This window comes from Suncus etruscus, chromosome 4, assembly GCF_024139225.1.
Source record: "Suncus etruscus isolate mSunEtr1 chromosome 4, mSunEtr1.pri.cur, whole genome shotgun sequence".
Classification (NCBI taxonomy): Eukaryota; Metazoa; Chordata; class Mammalia; order Eulipotyphla; family Soricidae; genus Suncus; species Suncus etruscus.
In genome coordinates this window covers 167,596,094-167,620,293 of record NC_064851.1, presented here as the reverse complement: position 1 = coordinate 167,620,293, position 24,200 = coordinate 167,596,094, and the positions used below count along the sequence as shown (strand labels likewise).

At 42.9% G+C, this 24,200-nt stretch overlaps 2 non-coding genes across 2 annotated transcripts; one reads left to right on the top strand and one right to left on the bottom strand.

Annotated features, from left to right (window-relative positions):
* Positions 1-1,288: 1,288 nt before the first annotated feature.
* LOC126007971 (small nucleolar RNA SNORA51) lies at positions 1,289-1,422 on the top strand. Its single transcript, XR_007495432.1, has one exon. It is a non-coding gene; the product is annotated as a small nucleolar RNA SNORA51 (small nucleolar RNA).
* Positions 1,423-3,290: 1,868 nt separating this feature from the next.
* LOC126008018 (small nucleolar RNA SNORA51) lies at positions 3,291-3,422 on the bottom strand. The gene has a single exon (XR_007495455.1). It is a non-coding gene; the product is annotated as a small nucleolar RNA SNORA51 (small nucleolar RNA).
* Positions 3,423-24,200: the final 20,778 nt, after the last annotated feature.

Below are 24,200 nucleotides of genomic sequence, written 5' to 3'. Positions count from 1 at the left end.
GTACAAAGGTAAAATCCAAATGAATTAAAGACCTAGATTATCAGACCTGAAACCATAAAGTATATAGAACAACATGTAGGTCAAACACTCCAGGAAATTGAGACTAAAGGCATCTTTAAGGAGAAAAACGTACTCTCCAAACACTTGTGAAACGCGAGAAATAAATAAATGGGACTATATTAAGCTTAGAAGCTTCTGCACCTCAAAGGAAACTAGTGCCCAGAAATAAAAAGAGCCACCCAATGAGTGGGAGAAAATATTCACCCAATACACACCAGATAAGGATTAATATCCAAAATATACAAGACACTGACATATCTTTACAAGAAAAAACATCTAACCCTCATCAAAAAATGGGGGAGAAGAAATGAATAGACACTTCGACAAAAAAAAAAAAAAAAGAAATACAAAAAGGCACATGAAAAAACTGCTCCACATCACTAATCATCAGAGGGATGCAAATCAGAACAACTATGAGATACCATCTCATGCCACAGAGATTGCCACACATCAGGAAACAAATGAGAACCAAGCAGTGCTGGCAGGAATGTGGAGAGAAAGGAAACTCTTATTCACTGCTGGTGGGACATGCTGTCTGGTCCAACCTTTGTGGAAGCGATATGGAGATCTTCCTCCAAAGTGGAAGTTGAGCTCCCATACTATCCCAGTTATAACCACTCCTAGGGATATATCCTAGGAACACAAAAATACAATACAAAAATCCCCTTTCTCACACCCTATATTCATAGCAGCGTTATTTACTATAACCAGACTCTGGAAACAGCCTACATGCTCCTCAATAGATGAATGGTTAAAGAAACTATGGTACATATATACAATGGAATATTATGCCGCCATCAGAGAGATGAAGTCATGAAATTTTCTATACATGGGTGTATATTGAATCTATTATGCTGAGTGAAATAAGTCAGAGAGAGAATAAACACAGAATGGTCTCCCTCATCTATGGGTTTTGAGAAAAATGAAAAATGAAAAAAAACATTTGTGTAATGATTCTCTGAGACAAAATAGAGGAGGGACTGGAGGGTCCAGCCTCCTAACATGAAAGTTACCACAGGGATCATTTAGAAATAATTACACTGTGAACTATCATAACAAAATCTGACTGAATGAGGGAAGTAGAAAGCTGTCTAAAGTACAGGCCGGTGCTGGGGGTGGGGAGGAAGGGACACTTGGGGATATAGGAATGTTGCACTGGTGAAGGATTTTATATATATATATAATATATTTACATATATTATATATATTAAAGATAAAAAAAGAAAAAGTCCTCCCAATTCTTACCACAGGCTATGTTCTTCTACAGTGACTGTATAGAAAGAGGCGGTACAGTAAATGCATCCCATATACACTGCAACACGGGTCCTTTGCCTGGTCTGTATTGTGAATTGGGGGACAAAAAGAAAGAAAGAAAGAAATATGTGCTAGGATAGCATAGTGAGTAGGGCATTTTTCCTTACATGTAGCCAGCTTGGGTTTGATTCCCAACATCCCATATGCTCCCCCACCCCTGAGTGTTCCAGGAGTGATTTCTAAGCAAAGAGCTAGGAGTAATGCCTGTGCTCTGGTAGGTGTGGACAAAAAAGAAAGAAAGAAAGAAAGAAAGAAAGAAAGAAAGAAAGGAAGGAAGGAAGGAAGGAAGGAAGGAAGGAAGGAAGGAAGGAAGGAAGGAAGGAAGGAAGGAAGGAAGGAAGGAAGGAAGGAAGGAAGGAAGGAAGGAAGGAAGGAAGGAAGGAAAGAAAGAAAGAAAGAAAGAAAGAAAGAAAGAAAGAAAGAAAGAAAGAAAGAAAGAAAGAAAGAAAGAAAGAAAGAAAGAAAGAAAGAAAAGAAAAGAAACACATGCTTGAGGATTTACTTGTCAGTTCTCTTTTTGACCTAATGTTTACTAAACCTTGAAAATAATAAAGTATGAAAATATAATTAAAAAACTCATGACACTATAAGTAGAAATAGATCAGGCATAAGATCGGGCATAGCTGGGGGAATTCCTTGACCCCCCCAAAGAAGGAAACTAGTAATAAGTAAGAAACAGGTACAACAATATGAAGCTTAATATGATAGTCTTACCAGCACTAGGAAGAGGTCAAGATGTAGCAAAATGTCGTTTAGCAGTACAGAACTTGTCTGGCATGTGAAAGTCCTGGACTTAATTCAACAATAAAATGAGATGTATATTTAAAAAGTAATAATGGATAAAAGGTAATTGAACTTGCTGAAAGTAGAAGTCTTTATTTCTAGTCAAAGCTATTGAGGACTTGATAACTGCTAGTGATCACTGGTGTCCTAGTTAAGGGGGGAAAATCCAGTTGCAAGTATAAATTGAGCAGCCACATTTAAATCAGTATTTTACAAATATCTTGGCAGGAGTAGCAGGATGCATGTACCCTGGCCTAGAAGAAGGTAGGAGGAAATATAAGAGGTGAGATGAATCAAAGTACAACTTAAATGGTGGTTGTTATTTTTTTAATATTTTACTTGGTGCCTCACCTATGAAATAAGTACATTGAGAAGTTTTTACCTTTGAAAAATCAAGTTAAGTCATGCCCATTTTACTTCAGGCATTAAAATACAGATACTATAAAGAACAAGTGTTTCTCACCTATATTCATTGCAGTACTATCTACAAGAGCCAAAATCTGGAAATAACCCAGATGCCCAACAACAGATGAGTGACTAAAGAAACTGTGGTACATATACAGAGTGGAATATATGCAGTTGTCAGGAGAGATGAAGTCATGGGATTTTCCTATCATGGATGGACATGAAAACTATTATGTTGAGTGAAGTAAGTCAGAGAAAGAGAAAGACACACAGAATTATCTCACTCATCTATGGGATTTAAGAAAAATAAAAGACATTGTGTAATAATCCCCAGAGACAATAGAGAGAAAGGCTGGAAGAACCAGCTTACAATATGAAGCTCACCACAAAGAGTGGTGTGTGAGTTAGAGAAATAACTATACTAACAACTATCATGGCAATGTTAATGAGAGAAGTAGATGCCTGTCTTAAATGTAGTCTGGGGGGTTGGGGGGAAGGAAATGGAGGAGGTCATTGGTGTTGGGAATGTTGCATGTTTGAAGGGGTGTTTCTTTTTATGACTGAAACCCAACTATAATTATGTTTGTAATCGTGGTGCTTAAATAAAGATATAAAAAAAAGGACAAGTATTTTACATATTTGGGAGTGAAGAAATTATTTTTCTTGATTTTATTTTTCCTTCATGGACTGTGTGTGTGTGTGTGTGTGTGTGTGTGTGTGTGTGTGTTTTATGTTCCCCTCACCCCTTTACAATACAAAGAAAAGGGCCTGGGCTGATATATAGGGTCTGTTTACCATGCCTTCTCTTTCTAGTTATAGTTGGTGTAAAGAACACAGCCTTTGGTAAGTACCTGGAGGCCCAAGATTTTTTTTTTTTAAAGAAGTATTAAAAACGGACTGGACAGAACCTAGCAAGGGACCAATGAAGAAGTTCCTTGACTAGACTTCAGCTTCGGATTTGTATAAAAACCATGATCTCTAATTCCAGAGGTCTGACTTTGACAACTGCAACTGAGCAGAACATCTGTAACCATGCTGAAAGGCGATCGCCTAGGCTCTGACCTAAGATCTGAGCAAAAACCAGGTCTACTAACCACAGAAGACTTATTACAACAACAGTGATGGAACAGAAATTTTAGAACTGTTAAAAAAAAAACCCAAAAAACAAACAAGGAAACAAAGAAGCAAACAAGAATCCTCTCTCCCAGACTTTGCCCTATGACCTATGCAAATAGCAAAATCTTCAACTACAGAGGTGAGATGTCATCGCCCATAACTGAGCAGAAAGTCTTCTGGCACCATAAAAAAAGACCTTGGGGCATGCAAAAGAGTGAGTATGGAGCCTGTAGTTGTTCCCATGGCAGTGTGCTTCAAGGACAGAGAAACCATGTATCTCTTAAGCCAAGGGAATTACCATTCTAATTTCCCCAATGTTTACTGTGCTTATGCAAAAAAAAAAAAAAAAAAGAAAAGAGGGGCCGGAGAGATAGCATGGAGGTAAGGCGTTTGCCTTTCATGCAGGAGGTCATCGGTTCGAATCCCGGCGCCCCATATGGTCCCCTGTGCCTGCCAGGAGCAATTTCTGAGCCTGGAGCCAGGAATAACCCCTGAGCACTGCCGGGTGTGACCCAAAAACCAAAAAAAAAAAAAATAAAATAAAGAAAAGAAAAAAAGAAAGAAGAAAGAAAGAAAGAAAGAAGAAAGAAGAAAGAAAAGAAAGAAAGAAAGAGAAAGAAAAGAAAAGAAAGAAGAAAGAAAGAAAGAAAGAAGAAAGAAAGAAAGAAGAAAGAAAGAAGAAAGAAAAAAAGAAAGAAAGAAAGAAAGAAAGAAAGAAAGAAGGAAGGAAGGAAGGAAGGAAGAAGGAAGGAAGGAAGAGAAAAAGAAGAAAAGGAAAGAAGAAAGAAAGAAGAAAGAAAGAAAGAAAGAAAGAAAGAAAGAAGAAAGAAGAAAGAAAGAAAGAAAGAAAGAAAGAAAGAAGAAAGAGAAAGAAAGAAAGAAAGAAAGAAAGAAGAAAGAAAGAAAAGAAAGAAAGAAAGAAAGAAGAAGGAAGGAAGGAAGGAAGGAAGGAAGGAAGGAAGAAAAGAAAGAAAGAGAAAGAAGAAAGAAAGAAAGAAAGAAAGAAAAAAGAAAGAAAGAAAGAAAGAAGGAAGGAAGGAAGGAAGGAAGGAAGGAAGGAAGGAAGGAAGAAAGAAAGAAGAAAGAAAGAAAGAAAGAAAGAAAGAAAGGAAGGAAGGAAGGAAGGAAGGAAGGAAGGAAGGAAGGAAGAAAAGAAAAAAGAAAACCCTTCTTTAAGAAATTGCTGGTCTATTTTCTTTCTTTTTTTTGTTTTTGATTCCTTTTTCTTTTTTTTTCTTTTTTTGTTTTTTGTTTACTCTTTTTTTCTTAATCTTTTTTGTACTTTTTTTGGTTACTCCCTTATTGGCTTTTTGTTTCATTTTTTTTTTGTCTTGTCTCATTTTATTTTGTTTTGTTACTTTTTTCTTTCCCCTTTCTTCTTCCAAAGGGATACCTACAGCACCTAGATAGACTCCTCCTATATCCCTTCTTATATTTTCAATAGAGCCACATTACTGGAATCACCTTGATCAGCATCATATTTGGAGGGAGAAAAATGGATGGTATCAAGACCAGACAGTCGTATGTCCATTTGGTGGAAATAAAAAATGATCAAACTTAACACAAAATCCAAAATAAACAACAGAAATGATACCCAATCTACATTAAGCTGTACATGGGGAGAACAGCTGCACTAGCATTATGGGGGCTAGAGAAGGGGGAAAAGGGATGCATACTGGAAACAGGAGTGGAGTGGAAGGAGAACACTGGTGGTGGGAATGCCCCTCATTCATTATTACTATGTGCCTTAAATATTACTGTGAAAGATTTGTAATTCACTTTTCCTACAAAAAAATAAGAAGTATTATAGGGGCCAGAGCAACAGTATAGTGTCTAGGATGTTTTCCTTGAACATGGCCAACCTAAGTTCAGGCCTTGGCATTCTATGTGGTTTCCTGAGCCTTCCAGGAGAGATCCCTGAACGAATAGCCCAGATTAAGCTCTGATCACTGTTGGTGTGGTCCAAAACAAATAAATAAGATTCCAGAAAATATTTTATTCTTCAACATAATACCTAGAATGTCAGTCTTAAATATTAATATTTTCACATAAACAAGCTACTAAATTTCTGAATCACAATTAGCCACTTATAATTATTTTCTCTGTAATAAAAATTGATTTCAGGCAAAATCTTATTCATCTGCTTATTTCATTTTTATTATCAGGATCAATTTTTTTTTAAAGATTTTTTGTTTGTTTTGTTTTGGGACCACACCTGGTGATGCTCAGGGGTTAATTTGGCTCTGTGCTCCTGGCTTGGGGGACCATATGGGACATCAGGGGATCAAATCACGGTCTGTCCTAGGTCAGCCATGTGCAAGGCAAATGCCCTACTGCTGCTCCAGCCCTATCAGGATCAATTTCAATTACTATGACTTCTAGTTGATTTGTTTATGACCACTATAGCCTCATGTTCTTCAGAAAAGTACTTGCTCTAATTCCTAATTCCTGATTTGCTTGCTATATTATTTCTCTTGCTTGCATGTTCATTCATTCAATTAACTGAGTTGAATTTGGTATCTTGTGTGGTGCTAGTATTCTCCCAACATTTAAGCCTGGAAGTTCTCGCTAGCCCAGATACTCCTTCAGCTGGTGTCATAAACTCAGGGAGACTGTTAATATAATATGAAGCTTGCTCATTCTAAGACCAAGTTAAAACTGGAATGGATGGTGGTGAGATACCTGTTGAATGGTGGGTTGTGCGTTCCACAAACCTCAGAGAGAGAAGGGATTCCCATGCCCCTTGTCTGGATAGGACAAGAGACGCAGGTCCAGCAGCAATTCGGATGCAGGAAATGATCCACACACAGTTGGGAAGGTATTGCGGGTCAGAAAACTAATCTTCATTGATAGAAATTTACAAGAAAAAAAAACATCTAATCCCATCAAAAAAATGCGGAGAAGAAATGGACAGACACTTTGACAAAGAAGAAATACAAATGGCCAAAAGACACATGAAAAAATGCTCCACATCACTAATCATCAGGGAGATGCAAATCAAAACAACTATGAGGTACCACCTCACACCCCAGAGATTGGCACATATCACAAAGAATGAGAACAAGCAGTGTTGGCAGGGATGTGGAGAGAAAGGAACTCTTATCCACTGCTGGTGGGAATGCCGTCTAGTTCAACCTTTATGGAAAGCAATATGTAGATTCCTCCAAAAACTGGAAATCGAGCTCCCATATGACCCAGCTATACCACTCCTAGGAATATACCCTAGGAACACAAAAATACAATACAAAAATCCCTTCCTTACACCTATATTCATTGCAGCACTATTTACCATAGCAAGACTCTGGAAACAACCAAGATGCCCTTTAACAGACGAATGGCTAAAGAAACTGTGGTACATATACACAATGGAATATTATGCAGCTGTCAGGAGAGATGAAGTCATGAAATTTTCCTATGCATGGATGTACATGGAATCTATTATGCTGAGTGAAATAAGTCAGAGAGAGAGAGAAAGACACAGAATGGTCTCACTCATCTATGGGTTTTAAGAAAAATGAAAGACATTCTTGCAATAATAACTTTCAGACACAAAAGAGAAAAGAGCTGGAAGTTCTAGCTCACCTCATGAAGCTCACCACAAACAGGGATGAGTTTAGTTAGAGAAATAACTACCTTTTGAACTATCCTAATAAAGAGAATGTACGAGGGAAATAGAAAGTTTGTCTAGAGTACAGGTGGGGGTTGGGTGGGGAGGAGGGAGATTTGGGACATTGGTGATGGGAATGTTGCACTGGTGATGGGTGGTGTTCTTTACATGACTGAAACCCAAACACAATCATGTATGTAATAAAGTTGTTTAAATAAAAAAAAGTTACTTAAATTAAAAATAGTAAAATTTCCCCACTCAATTTGACTGGCTCAAAAATAATAATAAAATTTAAATTGCTCATGAAAAGACAAAAAAAAAGAAAATTAATCTTATTTTATTTATTTATTATTTTATTTTATTTTTGGTTTTTCAGCCACACCCGTTTGATACTCAGGGGTTACTCCTGGCTAAGTGTTCAGAAATTGCCCCTGGCTTGGGGGGACCATATGGGACACCGGGGGATAGAACCGCGGTCCTGATCCTTGGCTAGCACTTGCAAGGCAGACACCTTACCTCTAGTGCCACCTCGCCGGCCCCCAGAAGACTAATCTTAAACTGTTTACCTACACACCAGTTACTCCACCATGTGGAACCACTAGGCAAGATGGCAGCTCTTCCTCCAGACAGCCTGAGTAGCTTTTACTGGGAAAAATAAAGCCCACCCCCAAGGAGGGGGAAAAAGCCAGTTGAGGAGACAATGTGGAAACATCTTCTTAACAGGAAAAGCAAAAGAACCCATTGAGAGACATCTAATTAGAAGGCACTAGGAGGACCAATCCAAAGGCCTCTACCAAAAGATACCAAGAAGATGGTTCAGGCGACTGCTGAAACTAATCTTTAAAGCATACATATGTGAGACCCTGTGTTGGCTCTCCAGCATGCAGCATGAGCAGCACCTGTGCACAGCAAAGACAGGTAGGCTGAAAAAGCCTCTCACATACCTGCCTGGAGCAAGACTAGGTGGTAACTGGATATATTTGTTAAAGTGGCAAACTGCTTCCTTGGCCAGTACGATGTGATTCCTGTGATCTCTGCATAATAAGCACTTGCCATGCATGATCCTCCGGAATTGCCATGCTGTAATTGCACAAACACCATTATTGACAGTTTGTTAATTGCAATTGCACATACTAGAAACGGGATCTTCTTCCCTGCTGGCCCATCTTACTCCTGATGTTTTTGTAGAGTTGTGTGAATTCCCTGAGCCAAGGCCAAGGCCACCGAGGCTCAACACCACTGGCAGCCTTCGAATTCAACTCCTGTTCCCCAGTCAGCAGGGTAAACACTTGGTACACAGCCTGAGAACACGTTTGCCAAAGTGTTTGAGTAGGAGGGGACCTCATCTTCAAGGATGTGTTCTACAATGAAAACCCTCAAAGTATATATGTCTACCTGAAGAGTATGATCCTAGGAAGGTTACCTCTCTACAGCTTCCCAGGAAAATGTAGCCGGGGGTGAATTCCACATGAATTTCCAACTTGAAAGGGGGGTGAATTTCCCATGTCCTAGTATCTAGAGACAAAGCATACAGCTCTAGGGGTTCCTGTGCTCCATCCCAGCCCATAATAACTAGCAGGGGCTTCTCTGGGTTGGGATTAAACCCATGGATTGCCATTGTGTTTGTATGGTCCTGCCCACACTTACCCCTTATTATAGATGGCATTTGGTTCTGACTCACAGAGAAGAATACAGAACTGGGGGATGACTTGAAAGCATCTGCACACCCCCTCATTTCCCTGTGAAATAGCCCCCAACTCTAAGCCAAGTCTCTGAGAGCCCAAAGTGAGGGACCCTTGCTCCCTCCTGAGATCCAAAGATAGACAAGAGGCCAGGTCACCACAGCTCAGCAACAATGAGAGCAAACATTACATAATAGTGGCAAACATCACACCCAAACATTTTGAGAAGGGATGGGGGGGGGCTGTGAAGGTCAGGGAGAAAAACTCCATGTAATGTGTAACTTGGTTTCTTCTACAGTCTAGTTCCAGTTTACTCTGTACAGATGTTGTGGCTGGGAGAAGTCAAAGTAAGGTAGCTGCACTAACCTGGGTTCTAAGGCCATCCAAGAAGGTTCATAGACAGACTCCTCTCCATGGAGCCAAGGGTTCTAGCCAGTGTCTGAAATGAAGACCCACAGGGTCAGCTCCCTTTCCTGTGGTACCTCTTCTTGGAGAGGTTACCTCTCAGAAGTTGTTTCTGTGAGCACTCCTTTGGCAGCCAAGTATAAACTCAAATTTATTCAAATAGTTCTTTGTATGCATACATGTGTGCATGTGTGTTGTGGGGGAAGTCAGCACGAAGAAAGAAGAGTGCTAACTCTAAGCATAAAATGTTGTGGCATACATTTTTGGAAAACAATATGAGTATTTCTCAAAAGACTAGAAATTGAGCTTCATGTGACCCAGCAATACTGCTTCTAGGAATATACTGTAGGGGCCCAAAAACACAATGCAGAAAAGCCCTTTTCACTTCTATGTTTATTGCAGCACTATTCACGATAACCAGAATCTGAAAACAACCCAAGTATCTGAGAACAGATGAGTGGATAAAGAAACTGGTACAGCTATACAATGGAATATAGGCAGTTGTTAGGAAAAATGAAATCATGACATTTGCTTTTACATGGATAAATAGGAAGAGTCTTAAGCTGAGAAAGAGAAAGAAAAAATAAGAGAGAGATAAATATAGAATAATCACACTCATTTGAGGGATATAAAAAAAGTATAGTATTAATATCTAAAGACAACAAAGACAGAGGCCAGGAGGGCCAGCCCATGATAGAAAGTTTGTCACAAATAGTGGTTAAGTACAGTTAGGGCAGAGAGGGTACTAATATCACAATGATAGTTGGAAATAATCACTCTGGACAAGAACTGTGTGCTAAAAGAAAATAAAGTGATATGCATGATAACCCTTTAGTAACAATATTGCAACCCAAGTCTAATAGGAATAAAGGAAGAGTGAGTGAGAGAATGAGAGAGAAAGAGAGAGAGACAGAGAGAAGAAAAAAGCACTCTTGGTGCTCAGGGAATCGAACATGGGTCAGCAAATACCTGATTTGCTATCTCTGGCCCTTAAAAGGTGAACTATTTCCCTTGTCAGGTGTGGGCAATTTCCAAGCCCTACTCAGAAAAACAAACTGTGGTTCTACAGACAGCTGGGTTTTGGCAACTGATATCTTCTGCAAATGTTCCACAATTCATCTCCTTCTGCTCCTTAAGCACAACTGGTTGACAAATTTGTGGCGTCTGAGTTGAGAATATCTCAAGAATATTCCAACTGGTGTCTCATCTAGTGGGGAGAACTATTCCTGATCTAATCACAACATGGTAGGGTGATTCTCCCCCACCCCATAGAAGCTATAGTGAGGAAGTAAATGAGGCAGATAATTAGAGTAACCAAGAATGTCCAGATTTTGCTGGACATTTAGGTCATGTCCATGAACAGAGATGAGTGCAGAGGATTTGTCTCATGAACTTCCTGAACTTTCCTAAATAAAAGGACTGATCAGTGTTCAGAGGATTCGTGAAGATGCCCCTGCTGGCTCAGGTAATACAGACACTGATAGGCCTCAGCTGAAACCTTCCACACACCCATGATCTTTTGGTCAGTAGACAGAATGAAGAGGAATGAAGCCCATCACTCAAAATTTCCTTTGGCCCAGTGGCCTTTACTCACACATTTACAAGTCATGTATGTCCTTACTTATGTTTGTTTGGAAATAGGTCTGGACCTAATGACCATCCCCCATGAAAAGAGTTGTAGAATACTCTTCCCAGTTGAGAAAGTATTGGTAACTGTCCATTTTTGACACAGGTCCATAATTAGAAAACTTTCAAAAATGCTGTCAAGGCCACTGCTCGCTTGGTTTGGCCACTACTTTGCATTTGAATCTAATATCTGAAAGGTCTTTTTAACCATCATTCTATATTCTGATAGACAATATTTCTCATTCTTAGGAGGTTTCAAACATCCCAATTCTAGAAGTGGCAACCAACTTCTTGCTGGCTCTTTTTTGTTTTTCTCTACAATCTCCTTTTGTTTGTTTTTGGGCTACACCAGGCAGTACTCAGGGGTTACTCCTGGCTCTGTGCTCAGAAATCACTCCTGGCAGACTCAGGGGACCATATGGGATGCCATGGATTGAACCCAGGTCAGGGGGCATGCAAAGCAAATGCCCTACTCACTGTGCTATCGCTCCGGCCCCTAAAATATCCCATCAATTTACTTACATACCTTTTTTTTTTTTTTTTTTTTTTGGTGCATACAAGTTCTCAGTTTTTTTTTTGAGAAGACAAAAAGTGCTTAAGAATTACTTCTGGCTCTGTGCTCAGAAATTACTCCTGGCAGCTTAGGGGACCATGTGGAATGCTGGGGATTGTACTCAGGTGGGCCACATGCAAGGCAAATGATCTACCTGCTGTTGTATCATGCCGGCCCTTCATTTTCCTTCTTTTCCCTAAATTTATTTAAACATTGTGTTTTACAAAGTTGTTCATAATACACTTGTTTCAGGTACTCAATATTCCAGAACCCATGCCACCACCAGCGTAACTTTCCCCCCACCACTAACCCATTTCCCACCTACTCTATTCTTTCTCCTTACAGGCACAAAAATAATTTTTTTTATTACTTGTTAGAACAAAATGGTAAGTGCAATTTTAAAAAGAATAGTTAAATAAAAGAAAAAGTTTGAAAATTTGTTCTATCTCACAATGGGTTTATTAAATTATTGCCTCAGGATTTACTGAGCTGTTTTTTGCTAGCTGAATCTTCTGTTTATTGTTTTCGTTTATTGAGCTTAGGGGTTTCTAAGCTACTTTCCAATCTAATTTGCTGAGCTCCTACTGCTGTCAGTATCATGGAGTTTGGAGGTATTGCTTAGTCACTGGCTGTGTGCTTCAGGAGCTCCAGGACTTGGAGAACTGAGATGATTCTTGATCCCCCCTTCTCGGGAAGTCCCAGAGTTTTCAGCCCCAGACTGGGGTACCTGTGGGTTCCATTGGCTTCGCATTTCTTCTGAGATGAGCTTCTTCTTTAAGAAGCTGTGAAGCTGGGCCACTTATATGGGGGAGGCTGTGGGATGTGGGTGCGGCGGCTGGCTTTGGCAGTGGCTTCCGGCATCCCCACTCAGAGAAGGCCTCCTTTTAACCCAGCTTTGCTGGGAACAGGAGAGCCCCCAAATTTACACCCGAAGTGCCTGAGGATGAATTCAGTTCTCCTCTTATGCTGCTCTGATAGGCAGGACAATAATGGAAGAAAAATGAAATGAGGCTGAGTCCTTAAGTTTGGAGTTGGGGAATTAGAAAGTCCCTATAAAAAGCTTCCGAGTCGCCACATTTCTCTTTAAGGGAACCCTTGATAATTAAGTCATCTAGATCTAAGATCTAACAAACACCTCTAAAATCCCATTTCATTTTCTAGTCCTACTCTTGTTTTCAAGCTTACTGCTTGGCCAGAGTGCCACGGCATACATACATTTTTAGGGAAGCTCAGCCCACCAGATGTATCCTCATATTTTCCTGGTTGGGAGAACCGAAATAAAACCTATGGGGGTTTCTCAAAAGGCCCGGTGTGGACGCCCCCCCCCTTTTTTTTTAAAGATGTAATGCCAAGGCATACATAAACTTTTAGGGGAGCTCAACCCACCAGGAAAATCTGAAGATACAAAATCTGGTGGGCTGAGCTCTCTTAAAAGTTTATGAGGGCCCGGAGAGATAGCACAGAGGCGTTTGCCTTTGGTCCGATTCAGGACCAAAGGTGGTTGGTTCGAATCCCGGTATCCCATATGGTCCCCCGTGCCTGCCAGGAGCTATTTCTGAGCAGACAGCCAGGAATAACCCCTGAGCAACGCCAGGTGTGGCCCAAAAACAAAACAAAACAAAACAAAATTTATGTATACCATGGCACCAGAGATACACCAAGAGGGTCTTGAGAGAGAGAGAGAGAGAGAGAGAGAGAGAGAGAGAGAGAACAGAGTTAAAGCACTTGCCTCTCAAAACACTGACCCCAGTTTAAATCCCCAGCACCACAGAAGGTCCAATGAGCAGAACCAGGGGGCCACTTCTGTGCAGAGTTAGAAATAGCCCGTGAGCACTAGCAGGTTTGATTCCCCGATGATAAATTACAAGTACCTCTTGTGCAGGAGAGGCAGCATTGGCTTTGCAGGTCAACCTCAGTTCAATTCCTCAGTACCCCTAGGAGTTTAACCCTGAGCATAGCCAGGATTAAGCCCTGAGAGCCACACACCTTTGGAGGTATGTGGCCTCCAAAGAAAAGCAAACAAACCCTCAAAGGCTGTAGGGTGAGCCCCAAAATTCCAGTTATGAGCCAGGTCTGTGGAGCTCTGACCTTTAAGAAATCTGTAGTACAGAGCTGGGCCCCTGTAACCTCAGACAGTACAGGGAAAAACCCATCCTGCTGGGTGGACACTGAATTGTCTATGGAATCTTCTCCTGCCTCTCATGTCAACAATTTCTCTCTCTTTCTCTCTTTCCCTCACTTTCTCTCTCCTCTTCTTCAGTGACCTTCCCTGGCAGCCCTTCCCCCAGATCTGTGCTGTGGGTACATGTGTGACACCTGGAAGATCATAGAGGTAGGAACTGCCTCACAGATGAGCTTGGGCACAAAGTGAGGGGCAGAGGAAGAGGGAGAGAAGGGCAGACAGACAGACAAGAAGACAGATACTAGGGCTTTCAGGGTGAAGGAGTAGCCACCGGAGCCTTTGGCCCCACCCTGGATGGGGCAGGCTCTGGGTATGGAAGGAACATGGGGGAACAGAGCTGAGGAAGACAAGCAGAAAAAAATGGTGCCCTTTGGGTTTTATTTCTTTATTGATTTCATTGTTTTGATTTGGGAACCACACTTGGCTATGCTCAGGGTTACTCTTGGTAGCTTGGGGAACCATGTGCTGCCAGGATCAAACCTGGGCCTCCTGCTTACTAACTAAGCCTGGGTTCCAGCCCATTTACGCCATCTCTCAGGCTCTGTTGAAAGGCCCGGTCGACTTGAGCCCAAGATCACCTCCTGACCTTTTCAGCCATGAATCAATTTTCTTGAGTAGGGACATACTTCATAAGCAGAACAGTGAGGACTGGGTGTATGGCCATCTGACCCACACCTGACTATTTACACACATTTCTTCCTTTCACTAGGCTTTCCTAACTCATGTTAATCTACAGGCACCTCCAGAACTGCCCACTACTAAAAAGATTTCTCCATCATCCTCCAGGAATCACCTCTGGGTCATGGCATTGCTAAGGCTCAGATTGTATCACTAGAGCCTGGGCCAACCACCCTCCCGCTCTCCTGCAGAATGAAGTGTCTCTAAACGGAGCCACCTTGTGACTCAGCTATCCTTGTGAGCTGTGAAGACCTGGTGCCTTCTAAGCATCTTCTCCTCTACCATCTGTCTTGGGGCACATGGTGGCCTTGCTGCTCTCTTTCCACTGATCACAGCCTGCAGACATCTCAGGCTGCAGGTAAGAGTCAAAATAAATCTTTATTAGAAGCCTGAGTAAATAAGTGCCGGGACTGAAGCCAGCTTCATTCCGAGTACCATGTCCTCATTCATCAACAAGAAAGAACAAACTGGCAAATGCTGCTGGGAGACCTCCGAATGTTCCAGAACTCCATGTCCACTGAGCACTGGCGTCAACCCAGCCCAGTAGGACTAAGCCCTAGCTGGTTACTGGGCTCCTGGGCAGCCTTTCCTGTGTCCTGGTCTCCCCTGGTCCTTTGTATGAGTCAGGGGAAATGAGGCTTTCAGAGATGAGGAATCCAACATCTTTATGGGTGGGGGAAAAGGAAAAGGCCAAAGGGACAAGGACAGGAAAGAGAGAGGAGAAATTGGAAGAGACTAGAAATAAGATCTGCCCTTACATGTTAAGATATTAAGATACTGATGGAGCTGGAATATGACTCAGAGGTAGGGTGTTTGCCTTACATGTCTTACACCTGGGTTCAATTCCTAGCACCTCAAAAAAGGGAGAAAAAAAGTAAAGACAAGATAAAACAATAATAGAAAAGGGAAGGAAAGAAGAGAAAAGAAAAGAAACAGGGCAAATGACTGGGTGGGGTTGGGGAGTCTGCCTTGCATGCACCAAAACCATATTTGGTCCCAGCATTGCATGCTTGCCCAATACCCCTCATCCCAAGCATGCCCAGGTGTGGCCCTAAAGGCTCCAAGTCACGTGGAACCACAGGGCCTGAGCAGCATGCCATTCTTGGGCCCAAGCTTTGAGTCGCCGGCCTGGACTGCCAAGAATCGAAGTGTCTACAAAAACCCCTGAGAGCCACTTCTTGGGTGCTGCCTCCCGCCCCATCCCCTCCAGAAAGAAAAAGCTAGTGATGCTGAAGAAAAGTTCTGAGTGCAAATTCTTTGTACTATTAATTTCTAAAACATGGCTCATGTTATGCTATTGAAGGCATCCATTTAATTCACATTAAGTCAGAAAATTTCATGTGGACAAAGATACATATAATGAGAAGTAAAAACTTTCCTCGGCACCAATATCATGGCTCACTCCTGCTTTGATTGATGTGTTTTCATTGTCATCTAAGGTAAAAGAAAAGTATGAGGCTTGCCTTGCATGCCACCTATGTCAGCCTGATTTAAGTATGGTCGTTCATAGGATCCCCTGAGCACCACCTGGGAAAAGTCCTGGAGCACTGTTGAATGTGGCCCATAATCCCCCCCCCCCCCCAGTCTGCTTATATAAATACGTTGTTCTGTTTACACAAACCAGGTCATGCCACAACAGCCCTTTTGTAAGTCACTGGTTTTCACACAAACACTGAAGCACTTTCATAGAAACACAGGCATGTCATTGTTCAAAGGGCTGCTGATCCTACCCCAAGGGCTCAGTCACAAAAGTCAGGTCCCCTCTGAGACTGTCCTGGTCATTCACAAGATTCCTGAGCACAGCCAGACTTGCTTCCTGTTGGAGGTCAGGAGTCCCCAAACGTTTTAAACAGGGGATCAGTTCACTGTCCCTCAGACCCTTGCAGGGCTGAACTCTAGTTTAAAAAGACTATGAAAAAATTCCTGTGCACACTGTATGTATGTTATTTTGAAGTAAAAAAAAATGGAAACAAATACAATATTTAAAATGAAGAGTAAGTAAAGTCAACAAACTTGCCAGTATTTCAATGGGAACTATGGGTATGGTTTTGGCGGGCTGTAGTTGGAGGACCCTCGCCCCAAAATGAGAGGAGGAGTCGAGAGACAGAGAGAAGAAGGGGAGTCGGAGAGTGCAGCGCAAATCTCACACATGCGCACTGCGGGCCTGGGAAAGTTGGCTGCTTTCCTGGAAAGTCAGGACAGGCAAAAACACCCGGTGGACTGGATAAATGTCCTCGGCAGGCCAGATGTGGTACATGTGCCATGGTGTGGGGACTCGGTGTAAATGGATGGGGTTATGTCTGGACTCTCACTGCCCATCAGTTGTGACAGATAGAGCATCCTTTACAAGCAAGCTGTATTGTTCCCCGTGTCTGTTAGCATTAAGTTGGTTTGCACAGAAACAAAACCTAAAGTAGTGTTGACTTCTTGGCATGAACATTTATTCTCTCTGTAAGATAAAAGTGAAGAGAGGTGATTTCAATGAGTCACCAATTTTCCTTGTCCTTTCTGCTCCACCCTCTGTAAAGGGATTGTGGCTATCTAGTTCTCAGTTCAACTCATAGTCCAAAGTGGCTACCTGAGTTCACCCTCACATATCATTTCTGGCAAGAGGAACAAAAGAGGAGGAGCAGGAAGAGGTGGAAGCGGGGAATCACACACGATCCTACAATGGGTGTTCCCACAAAGGACCCTTCTGCTGACTTCTCATGTGAGAACTAAAGCACATGACACACCCCATGATAAGGAGGCTGGGGAATATTGGGACCTGCAGTGGATCCTGAAAAAACAATTAGCTTCAGGTTCCCAGAAAAGAAAAATAAAAGAAGAAAGAGGAGGGAAGCAACTAGACTCTCCCACACAGAGTTACTCATCTTGATAAGCTCCGAATGCTTCTACTCTGCTGTTTTTAGCAGAAAGAGCTGGCTGTAGAGCCACTTACAACAAACAAAAATGCTCCTTTGCGACTCCCACCTGCTCAGGCTTTGCTTCATCTCTCCATGAATGTGGGCATTTGCATGACTTCAGCTGAGAGCAGTGGAAGCAGGCATGCTGGTGGGCAGCATAACCAGGAAGCTCCTTGAAGCTCCTGATACCTGACTGGAGCAGCCATCATAGCAGAGAAACCCTGGCTTCATGCATAATGAACACCCAGGAGCCCAGCATCCAGTTAGAAACAAAGACTAGCTCAGAGCCCATCGAAGTTTAGCTTACTCCATTCTGCTCCCCTATATTGTTTTTAAAGAAAAATCCAGTTATATAATTTCTTCTATAAATATTCAGTGTGTATCTCAAAAGATAAGGACCACAGTGGAAAAAATATCATAATGCCATTATCACATGTAAAAAACAACAGCAAACCTATTGAGTCAAAACCTATTCAACTTTCCAAGTTGCATAAACTTTTTAGCCACGTGAGCCAAGAATCCCCAGTGAGGAGCCAAGGGAAGGCTTGGTGGTAAAAAGTGCTGCCTGGTGAGAGTGGGGTGCCATTCCACATGAATTGAACATGGTCCCAGCAGCTCTGACACAGGACAGTGTGTGACCTCTGTCCACTATGGCAAGCACTACCATTAAAACAGTGCAACCCTGACCTGAGATAATGATGTTTTTATTTGTGTTATTGGGGTAGGGGAGTTGGGGCCATATCTAGCAGTACTCAGGCGTTTACTCCAGGCTCTGCACTCAGAAATCACTCTAGGCAGGCAGGCCTCGGGGGACCATATGGGATGCCGGGGAATAAACCTGGGTTGGTCCTGGGCAGCCCACATGTAAGGTCAATCACTGTTCTCTATAGCCTCTAGCCCTGAGCCAATGCTTTGGCCAAGGATAGTGACACCAGATATGTGACCCCAGTGAACTCTAACAATGCAACATGTAAGTTCCTCATCCCAGGCAATCATGTGTGCTCCTAGTCTACACGATCACAAAAATAACAAAAATGGAGAAAAAGGAAAGGGGGAGAGAGTAATTTTTTATGCATTATTGAAGGGCTGGAGCCATAGGACAACTGGTAAAACGTTTGCCTTGCAAGCAGCCAGCTTAGGTTCTATACCCAGGATCCCGTATGTTCCCCTAAGCCTTTCAAAAAGGGATCCCTGAGTGGAGAGTCAGGAGTAACCCTGAGTAATTACTGGATGTGGCCCCCAAACAACAACACAACAACAAATATTAAAAAAGAATTATTTAAGGAAAGATCTGTACAGGACAATTAGTAGATATGTTTTAAGTCTCTTTAAGCTCAGAGGTTAAACTTCCCTCTCTTTTATTTACTTATCATTAAGACACCTGCTATGGGAACCTTCAATTTCAGTTTAAGCCTGTAGGCCCTTCTACTTTGCAGTCTGGCATCTAACCAGTCCTCCAAGCTGCTCTCTGTCTTTCCACTTTGTCCCGCTCAAGCTCCATCCTGGCTTTGAGTAACCAGCATCTCTCTGGGGGCCCACTTTCCCTGACCTCTCTGTGGGCTTCCCAGACACCCTTCTCTCCTCGCATAAGGCTCATTGATGGTCTCATGCCCTGGCCCCCTCTGTTGTTCAAGAAGGCACAATGAGTGAGACCAGCACAAAAAGCTGGTGCTAGTTTTTTGTGGGTCATTCTCCTAAAAAGGAGTTTCCCTAGCTGTACTCACAGCTAGAGAAATAAACTACAATGAGAACTATTATAACAATGTGAATGAAGGATGGGAAGTAGAAAGCCTGTCCGAGTGCAGGTGGGGGGGGTAGGGTGGGGTGAGGGAGATCTGGGAAATTGTGGTGGAATTGTTGCACCGGTGAAGGGGGGTGTTCTTTGCATGACTGAAACCCAACTATAATCGTATTTGTAATCAAGGTGTTTAAATAAAGATATTAATTTTAAGAAAAGGAGTCTCCAAAAGTGGCTGCCTGCAAATTCTGGGTGCCTTCCTATATTTATAAATAAAATTTGAAACTAGTCATGGAGGGCTTGAAAGTCCTGGAAAAAATAAATGCCCTGCCATGTCCTCTGCACTCCTCCTGATCCTTTGTGGATTGGGGTTACCTCTCTCTGGATAAGTACATGTGCTCAGAAAGGCCCTGGATCCCTGAGGAGCTCCATCTCCAGGTCCCACTCTGTGGGTGTCTTCCTTTTAGAGGACACCCTTTTCCTGATGGGGTGTCTGCCTCCTGAACTTGACCCTATTCCAAAAATTCACCCTGGATGCTTGCTTTTGCCTTCTGTTTCCCAGTTCCTAGCTTGGCTTAATCCTTAAAAACTTTGGACTGAGTCCCATCAAAACTGTCATTCCGATGTGAATCGAAACAGTGAGACATGGCATCCCACTGGTGAGAATGGCTGTTGTGTCCAAAAGCCAAGAAAGAAGGCTTGGTGGATGAGAAGGTAGAGAGAACAAAGCCTCCAACTCTGTCTATGAGAATGTAACTTGTGGACCACAGAGAAATGCAGCATGGAGAGTGGTCAAAAGGAAAACTTAGGGCTGCAAAGAGAGCTCAGTACAGATTCTGCACATGTTCATCCCAGGTTCTATCTCCAGTACTGTACAGTCCCTATGAGCACTGCTAGGAGCAACTCCGGGGCACTGTGTCTGAGGAAGCCCAGTCCCCAACACTGCCAGGTTTGGGCATTTCCCTCCCCCAAATCAAACCTAGACATCCCCTATTATCTATTCTTCTACTTTTGAGTATCTCAAAAAAGATGGATGCACCTCCTGTGGTACTTGCAGCAGGATTCACAATAGCCAGATCTGGACAACCTAAAAGCTTGTGAACCAATGACCAAGTAAGGAAGATATAGTTTATAGACACAATAAATCCTACTGAGAAGACCAAATTTCATTTGTAACAATGTGGAAGGACTGAGAGAGTTTTCAATTATGTGGAATAAGTCAGAGAAGAATAGACATATTTCCCTGTAATGTTCTACATAGGGAAACAAAAGGGGTCAGAGAGATGGTACAGCAGGCAGGGCACTTTTGCACCATATCCAGTCAACCTGAGTGGGATCTCTGGTACCCCATATGTTTCCCTGAGCATTGCCAGTTGTGATCCTTGAGGAGGTCAGAAATAAACCCTAAGCACTGCCAGGTATGACCACAAGTTCAAAAGATAAAAGAAATAAGACAAGTGAATTAAATAAAACAAACAACTTTTAGATCTTAAGAAACGCAGTTTTGGGCCAGAGAGATAGCATGGAGGTAATAAGGCATTTGCCTTTAATGCAGAAGGTCATTGGTTCGAATTCTAGCATCCCATATGGTCCCCAAGCCTGCCAGGAGTAACCCCTGAGTGCTGCCAGGTGTGACCCAAAAAGCCAAAAAAAAAATGCAGTTTTGTAGTTATCATAATAAAAGGTGAAAGGGGTCCACTATGTATTGAAGTCTAGAATTGGTAGATATAGAAATGTGATCAGGGGTACATGCTTTGCACACACTAGGACCTGAGTTTAAACCCTGCAGGTTGCATGGTGCTACTGTGCATCAATAGGATTTAGCCCTAGAGATCCTGAAGCATCAGTAGATGTGGCTCTGGAGGCTTCACAAGCACTGCTGGGGTGGCTCTGGTGAAACCGGGCACCATCAGGTCCAAGATATGCTGCATCCTTGGTGGGCCCTGGCACTGAATCACTTGCCTGTTTGGTTGAGTATTGTCAGTTAAGGGACTCGGAGACCCTAAAGACTGCTCAGGAAGTCCCCCTCCCAAACAGAAAAAAATAAGACAAAATCTTCTATTCTGCTCTCTCTTTCCAATCATCAAAGACATGAGTCCAGATAATTTCCCCTAAACAGTAGAATTAGAGTATCAATGTACCTGCCATTTCCCTTGTCCTGAAAGGATCAACCAAGAGTAACCATGGAACCCACGAGTGTGGGCACAATTAGAAAGTCCTTCCCTCACTGAAGAAATGACCCAAGCCAGACAGCTTGGCCATGTGACATGGTTCTAACACTTCTAAGAAGCGTCTAGAAGCATGAATAAATCAGAATTGAACTTACTTGTGGGTGCTGTAAGTTTAGACTGGTGGCAAAGATGAAATCATTCCTACCTCTCACTTCAGTAGACTTGCGAGATCACATGGAATGTTACAATTTTAGGCTTAAGGATCAAGGAGATCAGTCAAGGAGCTGAGTGCTTGCCTTGTTTACAAGAGGCCTAGTTGTATCTGTAGCACAGCGTGTCCCACAACCATCATCATGAGGGGCCTCTGAGAATCTGGTCAGGAATAAGCCCTGAGTGCTGCCTGGTGTGGCTCCAAAACAAACAAAAAACTACCAAACAAAATTCTCAGTTTAAATCTATAGAGTAACCAAACTACAACCAAAAGGGTGTAGCAATGGGAAGAGGTGAATCGTCTCTCTCTCTCTCTCTCTCTCTCTCTCTCTCTCCTCTCCTCTCTCTCTCTCTCTCTCTCTCTCTCATCTCTCTCTCTCTCTCTCTCTCTTCCTCTTTCTCTCTCTCTCTCCACTTTTCCAAGAGGCCACCAAGGGACTGCTGAACTTTCTGGCATCCAGAAATAGATCTTGGCTCCAGCCATTTAATCCTTTGTCCCCAGGAGCTGTCCCCCGGCAGACGCAGGCTCCAGGTCTTATATAATGACTGTCCTGGCATGGGACGGCATCCAGCAGAAACAGGAATGTGCAGGGCAAAGCCTCCCAGCTGTCCCTAACCTTCAGGCCACGCCAGCACTCCGATGGGTCATTTAATCTCTGGTTATTTTCACAGCGGCGCAGGCCACTTACATACTGGGCAACCTGAGGGATGGTATCTGATAGCGCCTTCCACCTGCTTCCATTCTGCTCAGGAAAGCAAGCAGCCTTTGGAAGACAAGATCTTGCCCTGCTGGGCCCCTAGATGGAAACCCTATCCTTCCACCCAAAGCCAGCTCAGAGCTGCATCCTGAAAGCTGGCACACTAGGAACTAAAAGGCTCCTCGGGCACTACGTAGTCATTGTAGGTGCTCTGAGAGATAGTGCAGCCTGCTCCTTCGCACCTTGGGTAGGAATAAGTTCAAAGACATTCCCATATTCCAGTGAGCACTTCCAGGGCAGAGGAAGAAAGGGGCTGAGGCAACTGAAACACACAACCTCCAGCTTCCTTTCAGCCCAAGGACTTGAGAGATGATAGCTTGCAGGGGAAGGAAGCATTGGGGGGCATCAGCCTATCCCCTCACTACTAGTCCAAGGTCTCTCACCTGTTTGGTGACTGAACTACCTCCAGGGGGTGTCTTCCCCAGCATTGTTCCAGAGGCCCTGCCATGCACGCATGCACAATCCCTGCATAGGCAACTGAAACAAAAAAAAGGGGGAGTCAAAGGAGGGCCTCAGGGTCCTAAACCCTGGAACCCCATAAACAGGCATGTACTGTTGAAAAGAACAGTGAGACCATAGTCAACAACAACAGAATCGATACCCAATTTACAACAAGCTATATAAGTGGGGACCAGTTACACTAGCATTCTGGGGGGTAAAGGAGGAAGATATGGGATGCATGCTGGGAACAGGTGTGGAGGGAAGACAACACTAATGGTGGGAATGCCCTTCATTCATTGTCACTATGTGCCTTAAATATTTCTGTGAAATAATTATAAATCACTTTGACCACAATACAAATTTTTAAAAAATGAGAATAAAAGAAAAGAACAGTGAGAGAAAATAAGAAGAGGAAAGAAAAGAAGAGGAAAAAAGAAGAAAAAGAAAAAGAAAAGAAAAGAGTTTGGGAGGCATTTGCAGCAGTGAAGTCCTGCCAACAAACACGCTTCCAACAACACCCACCTCTTTCCTGGAGTTCTGGGACACGTGTCCTGCTCTTCCATAACCTCAGGTTGCTGCATCCAAACACTGTTCCCATACTTTGCCTGCCTCCTGAGCTCTGGGCCTGAGAGCGTGGAGCCACCAGGCAAGGAAATCATTCATTCTACTTGTGCTGCCAGGCAGGGCTGAGCCAGGACCCTGAATGGAGTGGAAGAGTGTAGTGGACAAGAAGCCAGCCCGACACATGTGCAGGCGCTGCTGGCTGAAGGTTTAGAGCCTGGGGCCAGGCTTCTGACCCCCGACCTCCAATCCCAGCTCCTCTGCTTGAGACCAAGCTGCTTTCCAGGTTTCTCATCCTCTGAAGACCTGCCTTCTTCCGTTCTGTTTTGTTCACCCCTCGTAAGGGTTACCCATACCATCAGGGTGACCCATACTCACGTTGCTCAGGGACCACCAACCCCCAGGGATGGGGTTAATATAGGGCGTTGGGGATGGAACTTCAGGTATTTGTTCTTCCACCTCAAAGAAAAGATTCAGATGGCCAAAAGGCACATGAAAAAAATTTCCCCATCACTAATCATCAGGGAGATGTGAATCAAACAACAATGATATCTCATGCCACAGAAACTGGCACACATCACAAAGAACAAGAGCAACCACTGCTGGCATGGATCTGGGGAGAAAGGGACTCTCATTCACTGCTGTTGGGAATGCCGTCTAGTCCAGCCTTTATGGGAAAATATATGGATATTCCTTAAAAAACTGGACATTGAGCTCCCATATGATCCAGCAGTACTACTCCTAGGATATACCCTAGGAACACAAAAGTACAATACAAAATGCCATTTTCATACCTGTATTCATTGCAGCATTATTTGCAATAGCCAGAATCTGGAAATAACCCAGATGCCCAACAACAGATGAGTGGCTAAAGAAACTGGTACAATAGAATATTATGTAACCGTTAGAAAAAAATGAAGTCACAAAATCTGCTTATACACGGATGGCTATAGAGACTATTGTGTTGAGTGAAATAAGTCAGAGGAAGAAAGAGACACACAGAA